Here is a 26,235-nt window from a genome sequence, read left to right as displayed (position 1 = left end):
ATGGTCTTGATCCCTGTCTCCTGTACAATGTCACAAACCTCCGTCCATAGTTCATCAGGCACTCTGTCTATCAGATCTAGTCCCTGAAATCTATTTTTCACTTCCACTGTATAATCATAAGGGATTTGATTTAGGTCATACCTGAATGGTCCAGCGATTTTCCCTACTTTCTTCTATTTGAGTCTGAATTTGTTAATAAGGAGTTCATGATCTGAGCCACAGTCAACTCCTGGTCTTGGTTTTGTTGACTGTCTAGAGCGTCTCCATCTTTGGCTGCAAAGAATATAATCAATCTGTTTTTGGTGTTGACCATCTGGTGATGTCCATGTGTAGAGTCTTCTCTTATGTTTTTGAAAGAGGGTGTTTGCTATGACCAGTGCATTCTCTTGGCAAAACTTTATTAGCCTTTGCCCTGCTTCATTCCACATTCCAAGGCCAAATTTGCCTGTTACTCTAGGTGTTTCTTAACTTCCTACTTTTGCATTCCAGTCCCCTGTAATGAAAAGGACATCTTTTTTGGGTGTTAGTTCTAAAAGGTCTTGTAGGTCTTCATAAAACCATTCAACTTCAGCTTCTTCAGCATTACTGGTTGGGGCATAGGCTTGGATTACTGTGATATTGAATGGTTTGCCTTGGAAACGAACAGAGATCATTCTGTCGTTTTTGAGATTACATCCAAGTACTGCATTTCAGACTCTTTTGTTGACCATGATGGCTACTGCATTTCTTCTAAGGGATTCCTGCCCTCAGTAGTAGATACAATGGTCATCTGATTTTAAATCACGCATTCCAGTCTATTTTAGTTCGCTGATTCCTAGAATGTTGATGCTCACTCTTGCCATCTCCTATTTGACCACTTCCAATTTGCCTTGATTCATGGACCTGACATTCCAGGTTCCTATGCAGTATTGCTCTTTACAGCATTGGACCATGCTTTTATCAGCAGTCACATCCACAACTGGGTATTGTTTTTGCTTTGGCTCCATCCTTTCATTCTTCCTGGAGTTATTTCTCCACTGATCTCCAGTAGCATATTGGGCACCTACTGACCTTGGGAGTTCCTCTTTCAGTATCCTATCATTTTGCCTTTTGATACCGTTCATGGAGTTTTCAAAGCAAGAATACTGAAGTGGTTTGCCATTCCCTTCTCCAGTGTACCACATTCTGTCAGACCATGCCCATACTACTACTACTAAGTCACTTCAATCGTGTCCGACTCTGTGCGACCTCATAGACAGCAGCCCACCAGGCTCCCCCATCCCTGGGATTCTCCAGGCAAGAACACTGGAGTGGGTTGCCATTTCCTTCTCCAATGCATGAAAGTGAAAAGTGAAAGCGAAGGTGCTCAGTCATGTCTGACCCTCAGTGACCCCATGGACTGCAGCCCTCCAGGCTCCTCTGTCCATGGGATTTTCCAGGCAAGAGTACTAAGTGGGGTGCCATTGCCTTCTCCTGACCATGCCCATAGCTGCTGCTAAAATTCTTATAGTGTATCGGTGACCCTCAAAGCTCTAGCATCTATATTGATTTTCTTCTAACTTGACACCTATATTTCTAACAGCAACATGTATCTCCATCTGCGTATTTTACCTAGGCATCATAACCCCAACACGCTTCCTCTTCCTCCTCTTGGACACATTCCTCATTTTCTATGGCCTGTCTTGATGACTAATATCTCTGTCCTTCAAGTTCTCCAGATCAGAAATCCAGGAGTCACCCTAAATATCTTACTTCCATGCTTGCCATTCAGTATGCCACAGATAATTATTGATTTGACCTTCCTAATAGCTTTTAAATCTATCTTCTCTTTATTGCCATTGCTACACCTTCAGATCAGGTCACTTAATTCTTGCCAGGACAGTTTATGTCATTGGCTTTTTAATTGTCCTTCTGCCTCAGGAGTAGTCTGGTGCAGAAAAATGCTTAAAATCCTTCAAAGGAACTCCAGTTCTCAGACGACAAAGAGCAAAGCTCTTCTAGAGATGAGCCCTGATGTGTTTTTGATCTCCTCCTCTTTACCATGCCTCTGTGTGCTCAACCTAAAAATGAACAACCCTATTTCACCAAATCCAATGTACCATTGGTTGTAAGCTACACTGTTATTTTATGTTTCAACTGCAAGGAGATCCAACCAGTCCATTCTAAAGGAGATCAGCCCTGGGTGTTCTTTGGAAGGAATGACGCTAAAGCTGAAACTCCAGTACTTTGGCCACCTCATGTGAAGAGTTGACTCATTGGAAAAGACTCTGATGCTAGGAGGGATTGAGGGCAGGAGGAAAAGGGGATGACAGAGGATGAGACGGCTGGATGGCATCATGGACTCGATGGACGTGAGTCTGAGTGAACTCCGGGAGATGGTGATGGACAGGGAGGCCTGCTGTGCTGCGATTCATGGGGTCGCACAAAGTCAGACACGACTGAGTGACTGAAATGAACTGAACTGAACTGACTAAAGGGCTTCCTTGGTGGCTAAGTGGTAAAGAACCTGCATGCCAATGCAGGAGATGCAAGTTCAATCCCTGGGTGGGGAAGATCCCCTGGAGAAGGAAATGGCAACCCACTCCAGTATTCTTGCCTAGAAGATCCCATGGACAGAGGAGCCTGGCAAGTGAGAGTCCATGGGGGTCACAAAAGATTCAGAGACAATTTAGTGACTAAGCAACAAGAAAGGGGGAGGGGAATGCTGTCAACTGAACAATGACTCATCATCAACTGTAAAATATATCCCAACTTAAGATATTAAAATGTGAAAAACTATGTGGCCTAGAAGCGATGAAATCCAGTACTTGCCATTTCCCTCCAGCCCTGTTGGTCTCTTGCACAGGTTAATCTCTTTAGCTGAATGCTTTTACTTCACTTGAACCCCTTGAGGACCAGGGAGACTCCTGCTCATCCCTTCAGGTTCCCACTTAATTGTCTCTTTTTTTCAGGAAGGATTCCCTGCTCCATCGTGGCATTCTGAACTCCCCACACTGCATTATCTCTGTTACGGTAGTTAGCACATGGACATCATTATTTGTTCCCAGCCTTGGAAAGCAGAGACTGTGTTCTACTCATCTTTGTTCCCCTGATGTTCAGCATGATGCTGGGAGATAGTAGGTACTTAATTAGTGTCTTAGTCAGCTTGGGCTGCCATAATAGAATGTCATAGACTAAATGGTTTAAACAACAGAAATGTGTTTCTCACAGTTCTTCAAGGTGGGAAGTTCAAGGTCAAGGTGGGTTTCACTCTGAGGCCTCTTTTTCTTGGCTTGTCAGTGGTTGGCATTTCACTATGTGCTCATATGACTTTTTCTTTTGTGGTCACAGACACAGAAAAGGAGCAAATTCTTTGATCTCTTCTTAAACCCCATCTTAAAGTTCCCATTCTCATGAGCTCATCTAAACCTAACTACCTCTCAAAGGATCCATCTCCAAATACCATCATATTAGAGTTTGGGCCTTCAACATATGAATCTGGGGTAGGACACAATTCAGTACAGAAACTGTGCATGCTCAGTTGCTCAGCTGTATCTGATTCCTTGCAGCCCCCATGGACTGTAATCTGCCAGGGTCCTCTGTTGGTGGGATCTTCTAGACAAGAACACTGCAGTGGGTTGCCATTTCCTTCTCCAAGGGATCTTCTCAGTCCAGGGACTGAATCTGCATTCTCTGCATCTCCTGCATTAGCAGGCAAATTCTTCACCATTGAGCCACCTAAGAAGCCTGAAATTAGTGTTTGGTAAATAAAGTAACAGGACTTTCCCTGGTGGCTCAGTGGTAAAGAATCCACCTATCAATGCAGGAGATGTGGGTTCAATCCCTGGGTTGGGAAGATGGCTTGGAGAAGGAAATGGCAACTGACTCCAGTATTCTTGCCTGGGAAATTCCATGGATAGAAGGAGCCTGGTGGGCTACAGTCCATGGGGTCACAAAAGATTCAGACATGACTTAGTGACTAAACGACAACAAATAAAGTAATGAATGCTACTCTGACTTACATCCCCAGTCTACCCTGACCTTGATTCCTGGATGTACCATGGCTTAGATTGACCTGTCTGGTGACCCTTGACCTATGCTTCGCCAATGATCTTATTTTGTCCCTGTACTCAACTAACACAGATGAGATATTAAGGTTCATCACTGATCCAGCCAACTAGATCTTCCTGACCTCGTTGAATTATAAATGTCTTGCATTCCCTACAGCATCTAGCACAGGGTTCCACATGTACTGAAGGCTCAATCACTCCTTTTTTGATTGTTCTCCCAGCCCTTTATAATTGGGGCAGAAAGTGCAAGATGCTGAGAAACAGCCTGAGTCTTAGATTTAAGATTTTAGTTGCCATAGGATCTATTTTGCACAGAAATGCTTTTGCTATCACTGGAACATTATTTGTTCAAATTATAGAACTGATTACTCTTTAAGCCTCTGTCTCCAGTGATTAATTTGTATTCTTTGTCCTGGTGTAAAATCAGTGATTAGAACAGCTAGTTTAGTTAGCAAGAGCATTGCATGGAGCACACTGCCAGGTTCATTTTAATAACTGCTAAAGTTTTTAGCCAATGGCTTGAAAAATCTTTCACTCTCAGGCCTCATATGCCTTTTTCCCACCACAAGTAAACCCTATTAATCCTATTTTGTCAAATTTAGTCTGTTATTTTATTTCATTGTGAATGTTCTTATAGAGGTAATTTATGATATGTTTAGATTGGTGGATTTTTGTAAACATAATAGGTATTTTTTGTATTTTCACCATAGATGTTGATTTAGCTAATCATAAAATATTACTACAGTCTCTAAAAAGGTCCAGGAATCAAAATGAACAAAAAGATGGTTAGCTATTTTTCTCTTCAACTGATTCAAAGGAAGGGAAAGTCTGATCAAGAAGTTTCTATAGATGCAAGTCATTTTATGAGTACCTATTTACGTCTTGATGTAAGCTCATTAGAATTTGAGGTTCTTACAATGGATATGATTGCACAGTATTCATAATCAAAAGTAAATCCAATTTATGACTTTATCTAATATTTGATTCATTGGATATTGTCAAGTGGTCATATTAAATGTGGTAGAAACCAGTTTTTCATGGTTAATAATGTCTAATAGGAAGATTAGAGTATTTATTTGAGATGGGCAGATACTGTCTCAAGTATGATTGGAGTATGATTGGAGTCAATGACTATGTTCAAGTGCATATTGAGTTCTAATGGTAAAATGGAAGAATTTTTCGTTATCAAAAGAAGTGGCCAGACCAATCAGAACAGTATGTTATAGGTGGTTCAGGTTGTGAGCCATGTTCTTTTAAATTGGTTTTAGGCAAGTGAAAATCTATGAAAACAGATGTTCCCACTGCAAGGCTCAACCTCTTATCTCTGTTGCCAGCAAATTTTGCAACAGTTTTGTTGCTTTGATACCTTCTGTTGAAATACTCATATTGGTTAAAGTCCTAAGCCATGGACAAAACTGTGAAGCAAGTGAAATTTGTCTTTGAATCTCTACCACTTAACTCCTTCTGAACCTTCTTGACTCTTTGAATTCTTTGCTATTCCTTCTTGATTCAAATCAAGATTTGGATTCCTTCCTCTTGCCTTTAAGTCCCAAGTACCCCCAAGTTCCCTCTACTATGTCTGAACAGTCTTATTCTGTTATTCAATATCCTCTAATCTACTCACTTCATTGTAACTAGTCTTATTCTAAAAGGGTATTAGGAAAGAAAATAAGCCAATGAAGTATTTTCACACTGAGGTCTAGACTCAGTTTTCTGTATCACAACTTGAGGGATACTGTCAAGTTGGGATGCTGTCGAACTGGAGCACAACTGAAGGACAGGAGGGTGGAGTACACAATTTCATGTCATGGTTATCTGAAGGCAATGGGACTGGGGAGGGGAATTAAACCTGGTGATTAAAAAATGAGAGAGCTGCCTTCAGATTTGTGAAACAGTGTCATAGTTGTCATCATGTTCATAATCATCATCATAACCACCCATGAAGCTCCTGGGAATGCTGAATATTTTATGGACATTGTCTCCAGTCCTCACAGCAAGCCTACAAGACTGCTATTGATGGGGAGAAGCCAGACTTGAATCTTAGGAGTTAAAGGGGACTTTAGCGATCATTAGTTTGACATTTTTCCCAATTCAAAATCAACAAAAACTGATTCCATGTGCATTCAAATAATGGGGCTGTAACCATGGATGCCAGTTACAAGGAAGATAATTTTTGGTCAACCTAAAATTATCTTGTAAAAACAACTCTAACAATTTAGATTGTTTTAAAATAGCATGACTTTCCATAGGAGATGTGCAATTCCAGTCACTGGAGGTGTGCAAATAAGGCTGGATGACCACAAGAGTACTGTGGAGGAAATTCAAGCCTCAGAAACAAGAGATGAGATGAAATACCTTTGGTAATCCCATTAAACTTCTAACTCTGAATCAAAGTCACGAATGACATGTAACTATTAACAATACCTGCCCCCTGATGCTCATAGCCTCCATGATTATAAAATTTATAGAAAAAAATGCTACGTGTAGTATGTGGGTAGTGAACTGGCTCATACCCGTTTGTATGTACAGAACACCAAACCCCAAAATCAGTGTAAAAGCACCATGCCTCACAATGCATAAGCTCTGGAGCTCAGATCTTCAACTTAGTTCAAATCTTGGTTCTGCTCTTTCTAGTTATGTTAGTTTCCTATTACTGTTGTTACAAATTACCACAATGCAGTAGTCTTAAACAACACAAATTAGTATCTTACATTATGGGAGGTTAGAAGTATAAAGCAGGTCTTAGTGGGCTGAAATTAGATGTCCGCAGGGCTCCATTCCTTCTGGACATTCTAATAAAGTATCTATTTTCTTGCCCTTGCCAACTCCTAGGGATCTGTTTATTATTTGGACCATGGCCTCTTCCTTCATCTTCAAAGCTAGCAATGCAGCATCTTTAAATCTCTGTTTCTGCTTCTGCAATTACATCTCCTTCTCTGACTCTGACCTTCCTATCTTCCTATTATAAGAGCCCATGTGATTACACTGGACCTATCAGATAATCCAGGGTAATATTTCCATCTCAAGATCTATGACATACTTACATCTGCAAAGTCCCTTTGTGTGTAAGGTAATATATTCACAGCTTGCAGGGATTAGAATGTGGATAACTTCAAGGGACCATTATTCTGCCTACTATACTAGTCATGTAAACTCATGCAAATTATTGTATCTTAAAGCTTTGTTTTTTCATTTGCAAAATGATAATGATGATAATGGGTTTCTCAAATATTGTGAAAATATGATGAGATAATGCACCTAGAGTACTTGGCACAGGGCCTCATACTTAACAAACTATACTTTAAGAAACTTAGGGATAGAAGGACAGAATAAATCAATTCTCAGGCAAAAATGGCTGTCATTGAGAGGCTGCTTCCACAAATCTGTTTGAACAAACAAAGATGAAGGAGAAAAACCTAGTATGGGGCAGGGTGGGCGGGGGATACCAAAACTTGACTATTATCAAAAGCACCATCTTTCACAAGTTTCTTGTCTTTGTTCTCCTTAACACTGAACCTTGAGCATAATTAGTACCAATTAAATGGAGTGCTGTGCTGTGCTGATGACAATTCTTAAAGCTGGAAGGAACAAGCAGTCATCTCACTAGACACCTCCAGCAGCCAACATTCTCCCATGCTTGAAACTGGCATTCCATTTTTAGGCAGAAGTAATAATTATAAAATTCCATCCTGGTATTAAGACAAACTGACCCCTTTGGCTTTCCTTTAGTCTATTTGTGCTGCTGCTTGTTTATCACGCATTTAGTGTTTCTTCTGAGACAGAATTTCTTCAGTTACTTAAAGACAGTACTTCTTCAGTTACTTAAAGACAGTACTACTGTCCTTAGCCCCCTTCTGCCCCACCCTTAAACTTTCTCTTTTCTGAAATAAACAAACCCAGTTCCTCATACTAAAATTAAATATAGATCAAGGTTGGTTTTGAGGCAACAGGAGAAAAAGAACTGAAACAGTAGAGCTTTTTTTTTTCCCCCCTTTGTTCTGACCACATCCTCTTGTTCATCTTGAATATCAGAGTGGATAGATTATAAACATGGAATGGAGGAAAGCCAAGAGGCTCTTCATATTGACACTACTATGACTCTGGTCTGAGCTACCATTATTTTTTTCCAGGACTGCTGCAACGCTAGCTCTGACCTAGAAATTAAATAGAAATGAAAGTCACTCAATCGTGTCTGACTCTTTGCAATGCCATGGACTGTAGCCTGAAGGCTCATCTGTCTATGGAATTCTCCAGGCCAGAATACTGGAGTGGGTAGCCGTTCCCTTCTCAAGGGGATCTTCCCAAGTCAGGGGTCAAACCCAAGTCTCTTGCATTTCAGGCCGATTCTTTACCATCTGAACCACCAGGGAAGCCCAGGAATACTGAAGTGGGAGGCCTATCCCTTCTCCAGGGATCTTCCCAATCCAGGAATTGGACCAGGATCTCTTGCATTACAGGCGGATTCTTTACCAGCTGAACTACCAGGGAAGCCTCTGACTTAACTTAAAGATAAGAGCACTGAGACAAAGAGTCTAAATAAGTAACTCATCTAAGGGCATGCCATAAGCAGAAGAATTAATACCAAGACTGTTTTTAATTCACAGCCTATGAGAAAATGAAGGCCGGCTATTGAAATCAACAACTGGGCCATGAATTCACTCTAGATGAAGTAAAGATAAAAGCATGTCTGAAAACTAATTTAAAGACTTAGGGTTCTAAAAACGTGAAATAAGCACATCCTACTCCATCTCTTTGAATGAATGCAACTGTACAATCTGCACTGATTGCATGAAATAGCTATGTGAAGTCTTCAAAAAATAAATGGCAGCATGCAGATTGGAGTATAAGAGCTTGAATTTGAAGTTTTACCAAAATGGTGGTGAATTTAACAAACTGGTAGTTTTTCCCTCCAGTATCACCCATCCTGGACTCAAAAGGCAGCTCAAAATCTGAAACGTGTACTGGCTGCTGCCTTAAAAATATCCAAAAGAAGCTCTAGATTTCTGCTTCAAGAGGCAGGGAAAGGGAGACACTATGGGTTACAGATGTTAGGGAATGCTCTAGTTTTGCCACCATTTTCTCTGACCTAAAACCTCAGGCAATAAAGGAAGAGCAATGCTTTTTCCCTGTCCTTCTATTGCTTGGCCCTAGTCATGAGATGTGTCCAGCAGAGTAGAAAAAATAAAGATTCAATTATCTGGCTGGAAGCCCCCAGGAGTTTGAAACATATGGGTGAGATCATGGAAAAGTGGGAAATCAAATGAGTAATCCCATAACATTGTATGTGAGTGCTGGGCCTACCTTTGATGTGCATATATATGGATCTGAGCATATATAGGATTAGAGAATCGAGTGACAGGAGAGAACACCTCCCACGTCCCAGATTGGCCAGAATAGGACATCTGTGGGGCTAATCTGAATAACACTGAAAACATCTTGAAACTGAACTGATATTGGAGAAATTGATATTGGATTGGCCCATAGAAGGTAAGTCAGAGTCTGTGCCTTGAATGTAACCTGGAAAATTGCCTGCTAGAACAAAAAACAAAGTAATTTTCCTTAGGGTTTAAACAAGACTCAGAATCTCATAACATAATATTCTAAACATCTAGCTAGCATTCAATACAGAGTTATTTAGTATACAGACAACCAAAACTAAAAGAAAGGGACAATCACAAAACCCACGGAAATCTTGACTATGAAGGAAAACACAATGGCAACTCTAAGATGAAACAGATGTTGGACTAATTTACAGGAAGGAAGAAAAAAATGCTCTTGAAACAAATGGAAAGGTAGAGTATCTCAGCAAAGAAATGGAAGATATGAAAGGAGAACCAAGTTGTTATTTTTTTTTAAATTCAGGTATAATTGACATATTAGTTTCAGGTATATAACATACTGTGATGACAAATTTACCCTCTTGACAACTTTCAAATATGCACTACAGCATTACTGACTATAGTCAGCATGTTGTACACTGCATCCCCATGACATATTTTATAACTAGAAGTTTGTACCTTTCGGCCTTCTTCATCCATTTGCTCATCTGTCTACCCCCTGGAAACCACCATTCTGTTCTCTGTATCTATGAATTTTGTTTTGCTTGTCTTTCATTTTGTTTTTTAGATTCCACGTATAAATGAAACCATATTGCATTTCTCTTTGTCTTATTTATTTCACTTAGTTTAAAAGCCTCTAAATTCATTCATGTTGTCACCAATGCCAGGATTTCATTCTTTTCTATGACTGAGTAGTAGATCTCTTGAAGAAAACTGGAGATATCAAGGGAACATTTCATGCAAGGAAGGGCACAATAAAGGACAGAAATGGTAAGGACCTAAAAAAAGCAGAAGAGACTAAGAAGAGGCGGCAAGAATACACAGAACTATACACAAAAGGTCTTAGTGACCTGGATAATCACAATGGTGTGGTCACTCACCTAGAGCCAGACACCCTCGAGTGTAAAGACAAGTAGGGCTTGGGAAGCATTAGTATAAACAAAGCTAGTGGAGGTGATGAAATTCCAGCTGAGCTATTTCAAATCCTAAAAGATGATGCTGTTAAAGTGATGCACTAAATTATTCAGCAAATTTGGAAAACTCAGCAGTGGCCACAGGACTGGAAAAGGTTAGTTTTCATTCCAATCCCAAAGAAGGGCAATGCCACAGAATGTTCAAACTACTAAACCAATGTGCTCATTTCACACGCTAGTAAGGTCATGCCCCAAATCCTTCTGAGATAGTAAAGAATCCACCTGCAATGCAAGAGAACTGGGTTCGATCCTTGAGTTGGGAAGATACCCTGGAGGAAGGCATGGAAACCCACTCTAGTATTCTTGCCTGGAGAATCTCCATGGACAGAGGAGCCTGGTGGGCTACAGTACACTGGGTCGCACAGAGTCGAACGTGATTGAAAACAACTAGGCAGCAGAAGCAGTCTTTAGCAGTATATGAACTGAGAACTTCTAGAGGTACCAGTTGAGTTTATAAAAGGCAGAGAAACCAGAGAGCAAATTGCCAACATTCAAGAAAAAGCAAGGAAATTGGGAGAAAGCAAGGGAATTCCAGAAAAACATCTACTTCTGCTTCATTGATTATGCTAAAGCCTTTGACTTTGTGGATCACAACAAACTGTGGAAAATTCTTTAACATATGGGAATACCAGAACACCTTACCTGTCTCCTGAGGAACCTTATGTGCATCAAGAAGCAACAATTAGAACCAGACATGAAACAATGGACTGGTTCAAAATCGGGAAAGGAGTATGACAAGGCTGTATATTACCACCCTGCTTATTTGACTTCCTGGTGGCTCAGCTGGTCAAGAATTCGCCTGCAATGAAGGAGACCTTGGTTTGCTTCCTGGGTTTGGAAGATTCCCTGGAGAAGGGAATGACTACCCACTCCAGTATTCTTGCCCGGAGAATTTCATGGACTGTAGAGTAGATGGGGGTCACAAAGAGTTGGACATGACTGAGTGACTTTCACTCACCTCACTCACATGCAGAGTACGCTGGGCTGGATGAATCACAAGCTGGAATCTAGAATGCTGGGAGAAATACCAACAACAACAGACATGAAGATGATACTACTTTAATGGCAGAGAGTTAAGAGAAACTAAAGAGCCTCAGATGAAGGTGAAAGAGAAGAGTGAAAAAGTTGATTTAAAACTCAACATTCAAAAAACTAAGATTATGGCATGTTGTCCCATAACTGCATGGCAAATAGGAGGGGAAGAAGTGGAAGCAGTAACAGATTTCATTTTCTTGGGCTCCAAAATCACTGCAGATGGTGACTGCAACCATGAAATTAAAAGGCACTTGCTCTTTGGAAGGAAAGCTATGACAAACCTCTACAGTGTATTAAAAAGCAGAGACATCACTTTGCTGACAAAGGTCCATATTGTTAAAGCTATGGTTTTTCCAGTAGTCATGTATGGATGTAAGAGTTGGACCATAAAGAAGGCAGAGCACCAAAGAATTAATGCTTTGAAATTGTGGTGCTGGAAAAGACTCTTGAGAGTCCTTTGGACAGAAAGGAGATCAAACCCATTAATCATAAAGGAAATCAACCCTGAATATTCATTGGAAGGACAGATGCTGAAGCTGAAGTTCCAATACTTTGACCACCTGATGCAAACAGCAGACTCATTGGAAAAGACCTTGATGCTGGGAAAGATTGAGGGCAAGAGAAGGGGGCAACAGAGGATGAGATGGTTAGATAGCATCACTGAATCAATGCACATGAATGTGAGCAAACTCCAGGAAATGGTTTAGGACAGGATAGCCTGGTATGCAACAATCCATGGGGTCACAAAGAAGCAGACATGACTTAGGACTGAACAACAACCACCACAGCAGTATTGCATTGTGTCAGTATATGTGTGTGTATTAGTTCAGTGCAGTCACTCTGTTGTGTCCCACTCTTTGTGACCCCATGGACTGCAGCATGCCAGAATTCCCTCTCCATCACCAACTCCTGGAGCACACTCAAACTCATATCCATCAAGTCAGTGATGCCATCCAACCATCTCATCCTCTGTCCTCCCCTTCTCCTCCTGCATTGAATCTTTCCCAGCATCAGGGTCTTTCCAATGAGTCAGTTTTTCACATCAGGTGGCCAAAGTATTAGAGCTTCAGCTTCAGCGTCAGTCTTTCCAATGAATATGCAGGACTTATTTCTTTTAGGTTTGACTGGTTTGATCTCCTTGCAGTTCAAGGGGCCCTCAAGAGTCTTCTCCAGCACCACAGTTCAAAAGCATCAATTCTTTGGTGTTCAGCTTTCTTTATGGTCCAACTCTTACCTCCATACATGACTACTGGAAATACAATAGCTTTGACTAGATGGACCTTTGTTGGCATAATAATGTCTCTGCTTTTTAATATGCTGTCTAGGTTGGTCATAGCTTTTCTTCCAAGGAGTAAGCGTCTTTTAATTTCATGGCTGCAGTCACCATCTGCAGTGATTTTGGAGCACAAGAAAATAAAATCTGTCACTGTTTTCATTGTTTCCCCATCTATGTGCCAGGAAGTGATGCGACCAGATGCCATGCTCTTCACTTTTTGAATATTGAGTTTCAAGCCAGCTTTTTCATTCTCTTTCACTTTCATCAAGAGGCTCTTTAGTTCCCCTTCACTTTCTTCCATAAGGGTGGTGTCATCTGCATATCTGAGGTTATTGATATTTTTCCTGGCAATTTTGATTCCAGCTTTTGCTTCATCCAGCCCAGGATTTCGCATGATGTACTCTGTATCTATGCTAAATAAGTAGGGTGACAATATATGGCCTTGACATACTCCTTTCCCAATTTGGAACCAGTTGGTTGTTCCATGTCCAGTTCTATCTGTTGCTTCTTGACCTGCATACAGATTTCTTAGGAGGCAGGTAAAGTGGTCTTGTATTCCCACATCTTTAAGAATTTTCCAGTTTGTTGTGATCCACACAGTCAAAGGCTGTAGTATAGTCAATGAAGCAAATGTTTTTCTGGAATTCTCTTGCTTTTTTTATGATTCAACAGATGTTGACAATTTGATCTCTGGTTCCTCTGCCCATTCTAAATCCAGCTTGAACATCTGGAAGTTCATGGTTCACATACCATTGCAGCCTGGCTTGGAGAATTTTGAGCATTACTTTGCTAGCGTGTGAGATGAGTACAACTGCGGGGTAGTCTGAACATTCTTTGGCATTGCCTTTCTTTGGGATTGGAATGATAACTGACCTTTTCCAGTCCTGTGGCCACTGCTGAGTTTTCCAAATTTGCTGGCATATTGAGTGCAGCACTTTCACAGCATCATCTTTTAGGATTTAGAATAGCTCAACTGGAATTCCATCACCTCCACTAGCTTTGCTCATAGTGATGCTTCCCAAGGCCCATCTGACCTTGCACTCCAGAATGCTTGGTTCCAGGTAAGTGATCATACCATCATAGCTATCTTGGTCATGAAGATCTTTTTTGTATAGTTCTTCTGCGTATTCTTGCCACCTCTTAATATCTTCTGCTTCTGTTAGATCCATACCATTTCTGTCCTTTATTGTGCCCACCTTTGCATGAAATGTTCCCTTGGTATCTTTAATTTTCTTGAAGATATCTCTAGTCTTCCCCATTCTATTGTTTTCCTCTATTTCTTTGCATTGATCACTGAGGAAGGCTTTTTTATCTCTCCTTGCTATTCTTTGGAACTCTGCATTCTGATGGATATATCTTTCCTTTTCTCCTTTGCCTTTCACTTCTCCTCTTTTCAAAGCTATTTGTAAGACCTCCTCAGACAACCATTTTGCCTTTTTGCATTTATTTTTCTTGGGGATGGTTTTGATTACCGCCTCTTGTACAATGTCACGGACCTCCATCTGTAGTCCTTCAGGCACTCTGTCTATCAGATTTAATGCCTTGAATATATTTGTCACTTCCACTGTATGTTACATCCATACATATATTCTTCTTTTTCATTCATCCATCAATGGACACTTAAGTTATTTTTAAAATAAAATGTCCAAACAAAAACTGACTGAAAGTGAAAGTGTTATTTGTGTGCAACGCTTTGCGACCCCATGGACTGTAGCCTACTAGGCTCCTCTGCCCATGGAATTCTCCAGGCAAGAATACTGGAGTGGGTTGCCATTTCCTTCTTCAGGGACTGAACTTGCAAGAATCTGCTACAGGTGGATTCTTTACCATTCAGCCACAAGGGAAGCCCAGATACCCATAAGCAAAAACCGAAACAAAAAAAAGTGACCATGACATAAGTCTTATGGCAGAGTACAAATAAAAATATCCAAAATATTAAAGATATGCTTCAGTGTGAAATATAAAACTATAAAATTTTTAAAAGAAAACACAAAAGATCTTCCTAATGTGAAGTTAGGAAAAACATTCTTAGATATGACACAAAAAGTATGACCCATTAAATTTTAAAAAAAGGAGAAGCCAGACTTCATTAACGTGAAAAAATTTTGCTCTGTGAAACACACTGTTAAGAGAATGAAAAGCCAGGTTATATGCTGGGGGAAATATTTGCAAGTTACATATTTGACAAAGGACTTGTACCCAGACTATATAAACAACTCTCAAAGTTCAACAGTAATAAACTCCCCAATTAAAGAATATGTGAAGGACCTGAACTATGCCTCACCTAAGATGATACACAGATGGCATATAAGGACAGGAAAAAGATACCCAACACCATAAACTGTTATGGAAATGGAAGTGAATACCATGATGAGATAACACCACACCTACTAGTGTAACGAAACCAAAAAATACTGACAATACCAAGTGCTGGTAAGAATGCAGAACAACTAGAACTGCTGTATATTGCTGGTAGTAATGAAAAAAAATGGTACACTAGCTATGAAAAATAGCTCAGTAGTTTCTTTTAATGTTAAACATACACTTAACTTATGGTCTAGCAGTTGCATTCCTAAAGAAACAAAAATTATGTTCCCATAAAAATTTATACTTGAATATTAATAGTAGCTCTATTCATAAAAGTTTTTGTTGCCAAAAACTGAAAACAAGCCAAATATCCTTCAACATGTCAATGGAAAAACAAATTGTGGTACAATGAAATACCACCCAGTAATAAAAAGGAATGAATTAGTGATACATTCAACAACATGGATGAACATTAAAGACATTACACTCAGTGAAAGAAAATACTCTCAAACTAGTCATACTTACTGTATGATTCCTATTATATGATATTCTAGAAAAGAAAAAACAAAGATGACAGAGAAATGATTGAAGCTGGCCAGAAGATAAGTTTAGGAGGAGGCTGTGATTAAAAAGGGGCAGCACAGGGAATTTTGATGGTGATGGACATATTTCATAACTGTTTGTGGTGAAGATTTTAGGAATCTATATGTGTGTTAAAGTGCATAGAATACATACATCAAAAAAGTCAATTTCACTGGATGCGAATATAACAAATGGTAAAAATGGAACACAAATTTGTTCTTGGCATTTCAGATACAAATGAATAATACTCATGAAAAATATGAAACACAAAGGCACACAGAACAATATCACATGAGTATCAAACAATTTTTTGGAAGAGAGTAACTTGACAAAAGGTCACATGTTTAATAAAAGAAACAACAATGGGATTTGAAGACAGATCAGTCAACTTGAACTACAGAAGGACTTTACAACTGCACTAGTGAAGTGAAGTCGCTCAGTCGTGTCCGACTGCTAGCGACCCCATGGACTGTAGCCTATCAGGCTCCTCCGTCCATGGGGTTTTCCAGGCAAGAGTGCTGGAGTGGATTGCCATTTCCTTCTCCAGGGGATCTTCCCGACCCAGGAATCGAACCCACGTCCCCTGCATTGCAGGCAGACTCTTTACCATCTGAGCCTCCAGGGAAGCCCGTACAACTGCACTACACAGTATTTAATACCTGGGTTTATCAGCTAAGAGCATCTGGATGTGGACTCAACAAGCCTGCATTTAAATTTTGGCTCCACCCTTCTAGTTCAAAATCTACTTGCTTACGTATAGCATGAGATTACTAGCAGGATTTACTGATAAATCACCTGGCACATAGTAGGTGCTAGAGAAACAATAGCTATTAACCATTTGAAAACTTGTTTTCTCCACTGGTAATAGAAATAACATTTGCACTGTGAAGAGTGTGAAACAGTATATGACAAGCATGTCCACTGGGCAGTCGGTTAGTATTTCCAAAAAGAACACAAATCCTTCAGGTTCATATTTGGTTAAAGAAAGTAGAATTTAGGTCTGTTTGATACAAACACAGTGTTCCTTCTACTATAAACCCCACCCCCATCTACTTTCTCATTTTTGTTGCATAAAGATCAATTCCTGAGTACATGTCCATGAATATTTTAAATTTCTTTCAAGATTTTTAAATCAATATTTTATAAATAAAATTAAAGACAAGAAATAATAGTCAAGATCAGAAGCAACAAGCAGAGACAGACAGGAGCAGAGAAAAACTCTCTTGTAATAATCTTTCTGAGCATAGCAACTCTGGATAGCTCACTGCATTCACGCATTTGTGAAGCAGGAGCAGAAAGTACAAGTACTTTGGCTATTATTACACGTATAGATCACCTCGATTATTTTAAGTGATGTTGCTTAATACAATGGACAGCAGCTTTTTAAAACAGGCAGAGCTCTTTTCCAAGTATTGACGTCAGCAGGGCCTTGTGATTGTTCCTCTCAATGGTTCAACTGCCACTCCAGTCACAGATGTCCCCTGCATGACAGGGACTGCTGCTCTCCACACTGCAGCATAGACACACGGAAGCCACCCTCTGCTTGGGGTTGGTGGGGGTTTGGTAGTGACCTCTGCCTCTAGCTTATTAGTTGTGCGCATCATTTCCAGTCGGAAGTGTAGGATGGTTGGGGGACGTGGCTCATGGTGTGCTTAGGTAGGGAATCTTTTATCTCTTTTGTCATTTTGGTGTAAGAAATTCAGTGCTAGAAAGGGACAGATTGGAAGCCCTCAGTCCACCTCAATTCAGCACTGGTATTGGCCCTATTCATAGTCAGAGGGCTGTCTTCCTAAATAGTTTGGTTTTTATTAACAGGTAAGAACCAAAAAGCCCTTTTCTCTCTCCTTCAATTCATTTTCCCACAAGCCCTAACATGCTGCTAGAAATATTAAGATTATTAAATCTGGATCAATATTTCGACTAGATCTTTTGGTTCTTTAGCAAAGAGCAAGACTTAAAGGGGAGGGACTCCGGGAAGATAAATTTTGATGAGAACTCTAAAGGAGAGATAGAAAAAGGGATTAGAAGCAGCAAAGAATCTTGAGCCACGGATAGAGGTGGGATTGGGCTGGGAGTTCAGGGCAGAGATGAGGGGACACAGAGAAAAAAGTAGACCAGAAATAAAGATGAAGTTACTAAAAACAATTTTTCCTACTCTGTCAGAAGAGGTTTACCTGGTCCTAAAGTTCAGTAATAAGCAAATGACTCAATAATTATTCTCTGGGAACAACCTCATTATCACACTTGGAGTAATCTCTGTTGAACAGCAGGAAATCCTAAAGATGATGGGTCCTAAAGACATTGGGTTTCAGCGATAAAGCGAAATGTATCAACACTTTCAAGTTGGTTGTCTTAATTTTGCCTTTATTTGCTACAGCAAGACTTGGAAAACTATAAAACTCTGTTCCCCCGCCCCCGGTCATGTTCCCATGTCCATAATAATGCTTCCAGAAAGACCAAACTTGAGTCGTGTCCCGGATGTGACCAAGACTGGAGTATTATCTAGTATCTGTATAAAATTCTCATTTTCTAAGAGATTGCTTATTAAAATAGCTCTTGAAACTCCAGAAAGTCTGATTGGCTTTCCCGCTGCATTTGAAGACCTTTGTGCCCTGACTGAAATCTGTGCACGCTCCGCCTTTGTGATAAACGGCCATGCCCTAGGGTCGGGGTGAGGGGGAGGGTGGCTGTACACACAGAACAGAAAAAACAGAAATGACATCTTCATTTCCTGCAGAAATCTTTTTGTATAAACTGTGTGAACTTTGCTGAGTTTAAATAAGTACTTTGAAGTCTATGATGACTGGATTTCTCTACACTGTCTAGAGTAACTTCCAGAAATGTCAGTTTCTCAGGTGGTGGACCAGAGCCACTGGCTACCTTAAGAAAAAGGAGAAGGAGAATTCCTCTTCTACTTCACAGGAGGGTCTAATATGGATGCAGATAATGAACCATGTGATAAAGCCCCTTGTTTTGCCTCAAGTTCTGTTCATAACCTGGTTAACAGTGTGGGCCCTGGAGTCAAAGAGAACTGGGTTTAAATCCCCTGAGTCTTGACAAGTTATTCACTTGCTCTGTCTTGGCTTCTCTCATCTGTAAGATGGAGCTAATAAAACTACATAAAGCACTGCAACAAGTTCTTGGAGCACTGTAAGGGCTACCTGAATGGTAGATATTATTATTATCATTATTGTTGCTCTCGATGTTTGTTATCACTGACACAATTATTATTCCTTAAATGGGTATCTCCTTTTGATGTGTTCCACAGATTTGGAGCCACTCCACTAACAGACTGGGTGGAGAACTAAAACAGCACTCTAGACCATCTAGGCCCAAGACAGCAATTGGGTTTTCAGCTCAGTGTACTGATTAGTTCATTTTTGCTTCTTGGAAGGCTGTGTGGACAAGAATTCTAAGGTTGCTGATGAGATCAGCAGAATGCCATGATGGATTACCAGTGTCTTCCATGAGCAGGAGAGGAAGAAAGGCAATACGTTGCTTATTTGCCAACGCTGTCCTAGGTGCTGTGGGTCGTGGCTCAGATTATTTCAGCTCCTCTGAAATACTGCAGAAAAATACCAACATTTTCCTTCATGGTTACTACAGTTCTAACACACTTTACGTTAAAAAGAGATTCTCATTGGTAACCCGGTTCAAGACCAAACACCGAATCTTTTTTTTTTTTTTTAATTTTGTTTCGAGTTTCATTGCTTCCTTCTGGGAAAATTATTTGGCTATTAGACATCATAACCCGAGTAACATGGTGGTCTCCTCTTCCCCAGTAATGATGCTAATAGCTTATATTTTCAGAGCAGTTAATTTATAAAATGCTCTTACATCCATTAGGAAATTTTATATTCAACTATTTGGCATGCGGCAAGCACAAAAGGAAGTGAAGGCAAACTGGTGTGGTTATTTCTTAAGTCTCATTTCGAGTTCATTGATGATTGCAGCACATATGTTTTGTTTCCAAAGTGCTGGCGTTTCACTTCCAGGGTAATGGTATCTGCCTCTTGCTGTGAAGCCTCCCTCTGGTTTCTTGACTCCTTAATTTATTTTCCTTTCATTTATGATTCTTCCTCATGTAATACATGTTTGTCTGTTGTTAAAATATTACCCTCATGTTGTGCAGCATGCCCAAGTATTTCCTCAGTGAGTCACTTATGGATCACAGGGCCAATTCTGTTCTCCAGACAAAATGCCAAGGCTAAGATTAGTTCCAGTTTTGTATTAATGACTGTAGAGTCTTAAAGCTCGGAAACCTCCAGTTGCTGCACAGAAACCAAAATGGTCAAATGGCGGCCTGTGTGGAAAGCAGACTCTCAATCCTTTTCTGCACTAAAGGGTTGTTTTCCTGTCCTCCTAGATAGCTTCTACTTCAGAAGCATAATACATTCTCTCCCACTCATCCACTCTCAAGAGATTTGAAACTATTCTGCAATAAAAGATGTGTAAGGTTGACCCTGCCTGCCCACGCTGCTCTCTGCTCAAATGGATTGAGTCAGTATTTCCTTTCTCTCTAATTCAGCAATTGACCAGCTGGTTTTGTCTGATAGACTAAAAACCAACTAAATGACCTTCTCCAAACTTCATATAACCAAGAAAAAGGCAGAGTGAAGTAACGATTTAATTAATGGAATCAAAGAAGACTGGTAAAGTAGGTAAATTCAGACCCTAAAACCTCTTTCCTCCATGGCAATATTCTGGGAAGTTTCCATAAATACAGTGATTTGTTTCTATTATGAAACTTAAAATTATATATAGGGGAACTATGTTTTATCCTCCATTCATTGTATGGCAACCTAGATGGGTCAAAATTCCTTATAAGAAGAAATAAAAAATGTTACGTATTGCTTATATGACTTCAAAGCTCAACAACAACAACGAACTATAAATACCCATGGCCCTATATCTGTTATATAATTGTTTTCACTGAATTAGGATTTGGCATTTCAGCCTCAGTAGACATTAAAGGGGGATTTCCTGGTGGCTCTAGTGGTAAAGGATCTGCCTGCCAATGTAGGAAGTGCAAGAGATGCAGGTTCAATCCCTTCAATCTTCCTTCAGGAAGATCCCCTGAAGTAGGAAACAGCACTCCACTCCAATATTCTCAGGGCTTCCCTGGTGGCTCAGACAGTAAAGACTCTGCCTGCAATGTAGGAAACCTGGGTTCAATCGCTGGGTCAGAAAGATTCCCTGTAGAAGGGAATGGCAACCCACTCCAGTATTCTTGCCTGGAGAATCCCATGGACAGAGGAGCCTGGCAGATTGCAATCCATGGGGTCACAGAGTTGAACGTGACTGTGTGACTAACACTTTCAACCATTTCAACCATATTGAAATCTAATTTTGCATTTAATGTGGGGATACAATTTGAATATATTTTTCACCATAATTCAGTGTGTGTCTTAGGAAGTTCAAGAAAGATGTGTGCTTCAACTTCAGTATTAAATATATAGTCTAAGTTTAAAATGGCATAAACAATACAGACATATAATATCTCATTAATAAGAAGACTAGAGGGAGATAGCTGCTGGTACTGAAGCAGCTATTCATTGATGTCATCAAAGACAGGATTTTTCTATTTTTCTGCCCTACCATATTCGGCTGTTCTCTCCAATCTATTGCTTTGTGCCTCATGTCACATGATGGCAGCCACAGGACCAGGCCATATGTCCATATTCAGGTCAGGAAGAAAGAGAAGGAATGAGAAAGCAAGTTCTTTTCTCCCTACCCATCCAAAAATGAAACAAAAGCTTTGCCAGACCTAATCTACTTATATCTCATTGTCATTTCTGGATCACATGACCACCCAACAAAATCAGATTAATGTTAGCCAATTATCATGGCTGTAACAATATGTTATCCCTGGCCCATTTAAAAATAAGTACACTTACAGGCAATCTTGGGCTTCCCGGGTAGCTCGGCTGATAAAGGATCTGCCTACAATGCAGGAGACCTGGGTTTGATCCCTGGGTTGGGAAGATCCCAGGTGGGCTGGCAAACCATTCCAGTATTCCTGCTTAGAGAATCCCTATGGACAGAGGAGCCTTGTGGGCTACAGTCCATGGTGCCGCAAGAGTTGGACACACCTGAGTGACTAAGCACAGCACATAGGTAACCTTAAATCTAAGGAACCGAGAAAACTTTAAGATATAGCCCCTGCTTTCTTTCTATAAGTTTAGCCCCTAGAGGCAATTCTTATATGAAAAAATAAATAATAATGAAACAATAATAGGTACATAGGGCATTCATTATGAAATACAAGTGAATGGCGTAGATAGTAAATTTTGAAGGATTTCACTATGGTTTGGGATGAACAGGATAGGTTTTAAACAGTAGGAAGGGTTTAATGTAAATCTTACAAAGGAATTTAAGATAAAATTAAATGTCTTCTTTTGCTATTAAGTACCAGAACTAGATGTGTCCTGACATAATATGTATTATCTATAAATCTTCTTCCCATCTTCTTAATAGGGAGTCAATTTTGGACTTTAGAAATTTTTTGAAGACTCATGGCCCATCAGCTACCTGAAAATCAGAGTCTTGTGATCAGATAAAATAGCATGAACAGGAAAAATCAGTAGCTGATGTAATGAACTGATGAATACGAATATGTTTATCTATAGGACACAGGAACTGAAAGATCTTAGTGGAGGGAGGAGAACAGGGAATTTGAATACCGAGGGCAGGGATTCCAGTTCCAGCTGACATTTCCTAGCTGTAACCTCTTCAGCTTTGTACTTTCTCATTGTAAAATAGTGATGGTAATTCCCGTCACATTGACTTGCAGAGATTATATAAGTTAACATCCTAGAAAATGCTGTGTGAGCTTAATTCTGGGGGTAGTAAGCACACAGGGCTACTGAAATAGAAGGCAAAAATCAGGCACTCTGGTTTCCCTAGAAGCTGGCTGATTCCTTTCCAAGGCCTGTCATACTAGAGCAAATTCTCAGATGTCAGAATCAGTGGGATTCATTCCAAGTATATACATAATATTAATATGAACTCAGGTAGAGTTCATGCTCATGCTAAAAGTGGGTTTATAATGTGGCAAGAACTTACCTTCGCATTTTGAGAAATCCTGACATCACACATGTGAAAATGGTATGAAGCTTTGGAGAAAGGTTTTAGGATACAGATAGCATGATGATGTTCAACAGTGGTTCAATCTTGATTTGCTAGATTTTTTTCATGGAAAATTTGAAATAATTTTGGAAAAAGTAATGTGCACCCTGTAGCTCTCACACCACTAGCTTCCTGAAATAACTATCTGAAATTAGAAAATAGCCCAGTCATATATAATAAAGAAACCATCACATGGAACACTAAATACTAGATAGAATACAAGGATTTTCTTCTAAGTCTAATGCTACAAGTGTGCAATAAAAGGAAGAATACCATACAGTGAGTTTAGAATAGAACTGAGACTGTCCCATTCATTCTATTTTAGGGAAATTCAAGGAAGCACACAACGAGTTTCCAAAACTGTTGTAATGAATGTTACATAGAAACACATGGATGCCCAGCTTATTGGACCCATCCCCTTGGACCAAGGGGAAATGTTAATATTGCTGACCATCATAGGCTGTGGATGCCTAGCACACTTGACTGGTTGTCATAGTCTTAGGGTTCAGTGTCAAATTCCAGGCAGGATACTCCTCATTATTGTCTGTTGATCTGATATTTAGCTGGAATAAAAGACTTTGAACAAGTAGTCTATATGGGAGACTGATACTTATAATGTAGTAGAATAATAATTTCAATAAATCTTAAGTGCATTTAAACCACTGGTTTCTCGGACATCTTAAGATATACAATTCTGTTTCTGAAAAATAAAATTCTATGTTTATTGCATTGTTCTCTGACACACTTCATGGATTAGTAATTCTCCAGTGACCTTGGGGGAATAAGATTAACATATTCTTAGGTACTTCCAAGGTGCCTATATCTTAATAGCATTTGATTTAATCCTCATAGCCAGTCCAAAGGTAGTCATTATTGTCATTTTTCCATAGATAAAGTGAAACCTGGGTAGGTTAACCAATTGACTCAAAACCACTAAGACACAGAGTTCAGAACCAATTACAAGGTCCTCTCTCTTGAGTGATTTTAAAAATTATTCTTTTCCCACTGCTTAGCAGATATCTCTGGAGAGATTATTAATGATCCTTAAATGTTTATATTGTTGCCATCCTATGACTGCAATGCCCAGGAAACTGGATTAGAAGGAATTTGGCTAACTGGATTTTCTAATTAACAGAAGGTTAATGGTGAAGGTGATGGAATTTCAGTTGAGCTATTTCAAATCCTGAAATATGATGCTGTGAAAGTGCTGCCCTCAATATGCCAGCAAATTTGGAAAACTCAGCAGTGGCCACAGGACTGGAAAAGGTCAGTTTTCATTCCCATCCCAAAGAAAGGTAATGCCAAAGAATGCTCAAACTACCACACAATTGCACTCATCTCACATGCTAGTAAAGTAATGCTCAAAATTCTCCAAGCCAGGCTTCAGCAATACGTGAACTGTGAACTTCCTGATGTTCAGGCTGGTTTTAGGAAAGGCAGAGGAACCAGAGATCAAACTGCCAACATCCGCTGGATCATGGAAAAAGCAAGAGAGTTCCAGAAAAACATCTATTTCTGCTTGATTGACTATGCCAAAGCCTTTGACTGTGTGGATCACAATAAATTGTGGAATATTCTGAAAGAGATGGGAATACCAGACCACCTGATCTGCCTCTTGAGAAACCTATATGCAGGTTAGGAAGCAACAGTTAGAACTGGACATGGAACGACAGACTGGTTCCAAATAGGAAAAGGAATACATCAAGGCTGTATATTGTCACCCTGCTTATATAACTTATATGCAGAGTAAATCATGAGAAATACTGGGCTGGAAGAAGCACAAGCTGGAATCAAGATTGTCGGAAGGAAAAAAAAAAAAGATTGCCAGAAGAAATATCAATAACCTAAGATATGCAGATGACACCACCCTATTGGCAGAAAGTGAAGAGGAACTAAAAAGCCTCTTGACGAAAGTGAAAGAGGAGAGTGAACAAGTTGGCTTAAAGCTCAACATTCAGAAAACGAAGATCATATCTGGTCTCCTCACTTCATGGGAAATAGATGGGGAAACAGTGGAAACAGTGTCAGACTTTATTTTGGGGGCTCCATAGTCACTGCAGATGGTGATTGCAGCCATGAAATTAAAAGACGCTTGCTCCTTGGAAGAAAAGTTATGACCAACTTAGATAGCATATTAAAAAGCAGAGACATTACTTTGCCAACAAAGGTCCATCTAGTCAGTTCAGTTCAGTTTAGTTGCTCAGTCATGTCCGACTCTTTGCGACCCCATGAATTGCAGCACGCCAGGCCTCCCTGTCCATCACCATCTCCCGGAGTTCACTCAGACTCATGTCCATCAAGTCCGTGATGCCATCCAGCCATCTCATACTCAGTCGTCCCCTTCTCCTCCTGCCCCCAATCCCTCCCAGCATCAAAGTCTTTTCCAATGAATCAACTCTTCTCATGAGGTGGCCAAAGTACTGGAGCTTCAGCTTTAGCATCATTCCTTCCAAAGAAATCCCAGGGCTGATCTCCTTCAGAATGGACTGGTTGGATCTCCTTGCAATCCAAGGGACTCTCAAGAGTCTTCTCCAACACCACAGTTCAAAAGCATCAATTCTTCGGCACTCAGCCTTCTCCACAGTCCAACTCTCACATCCATACATGACCACAGGAAAAACCATAGCCTTGACTAGACGGACCTTAGTTGGCAAAGTAATATCTCTGCTTTTGAATATACTATCTAGGTTGGTCTTAACTTTTCTCCCAAGGAGTAAGCGTCTTTTAATTTCATGGCTGCAGTCACCATCTCCAGTGATTTTGGAGCCCCCAAAATAAAGTCTGACACTGTTTCCACTGTTTCCCCATCTATTTCCCATGAAGTGAGGGGACCGGATGCCGTGATCTTCGTTTTCTGAATGTTGAGCTTTAAGCCAACTTGTTCACTCTCCTCTTTCACTTTCATCAAGAGGATTTTTAGCTCCTCTTCACTTTCTGCCAATAGGGTGGTGTCATCTGCACATCTGAGGTTATTGATATTCCTCCTAGCAATCTTGATTCCAGCTTGTGCTTCTTCCAGTCCAGCGTTTCTCATGATGTACTCTGCATAGAAGTTAAATAAGCAGGGTGACAATATACAGCCTTGATGTATTCCTTTTCCTATTTGGAACCAGTCTATTGTTCCATGTCCAGTTCTAACTGTTGCTTCCTGACCTGCATACAGATTTCTCAAGAGGCAGATCAGGTGGTCTGGTATTCCCATCTCTTTCAGAATTTTCCACAGTTTATTGTGATCCACACAGTCAAAGGCTTTGGCATAGTCAATCAAGCAGAAATAGATGTTTTTCTGGAACTCTCTTGCTTTTTCCGTGATCCAGCAAATGTTGCCAATTTGATCTCTGGTTCCT

This window comes from Capricornis sumatraensis, chromosome 10, assembly GCF_032405125.1.
Source record: "Capricornis sumatraensis isolate serow.1 chromosome 10, serow.2, whole genome shotgun sequence".
Lineage (NCBI taxonomy): Eukaryota > Metazoa > Chordata > Mammalia > Artiodactyla > Bovidae > Capricornis > Capricornis sumatraensis.
Note: the sequence above shows the minus strand (reverse complement) of the source record.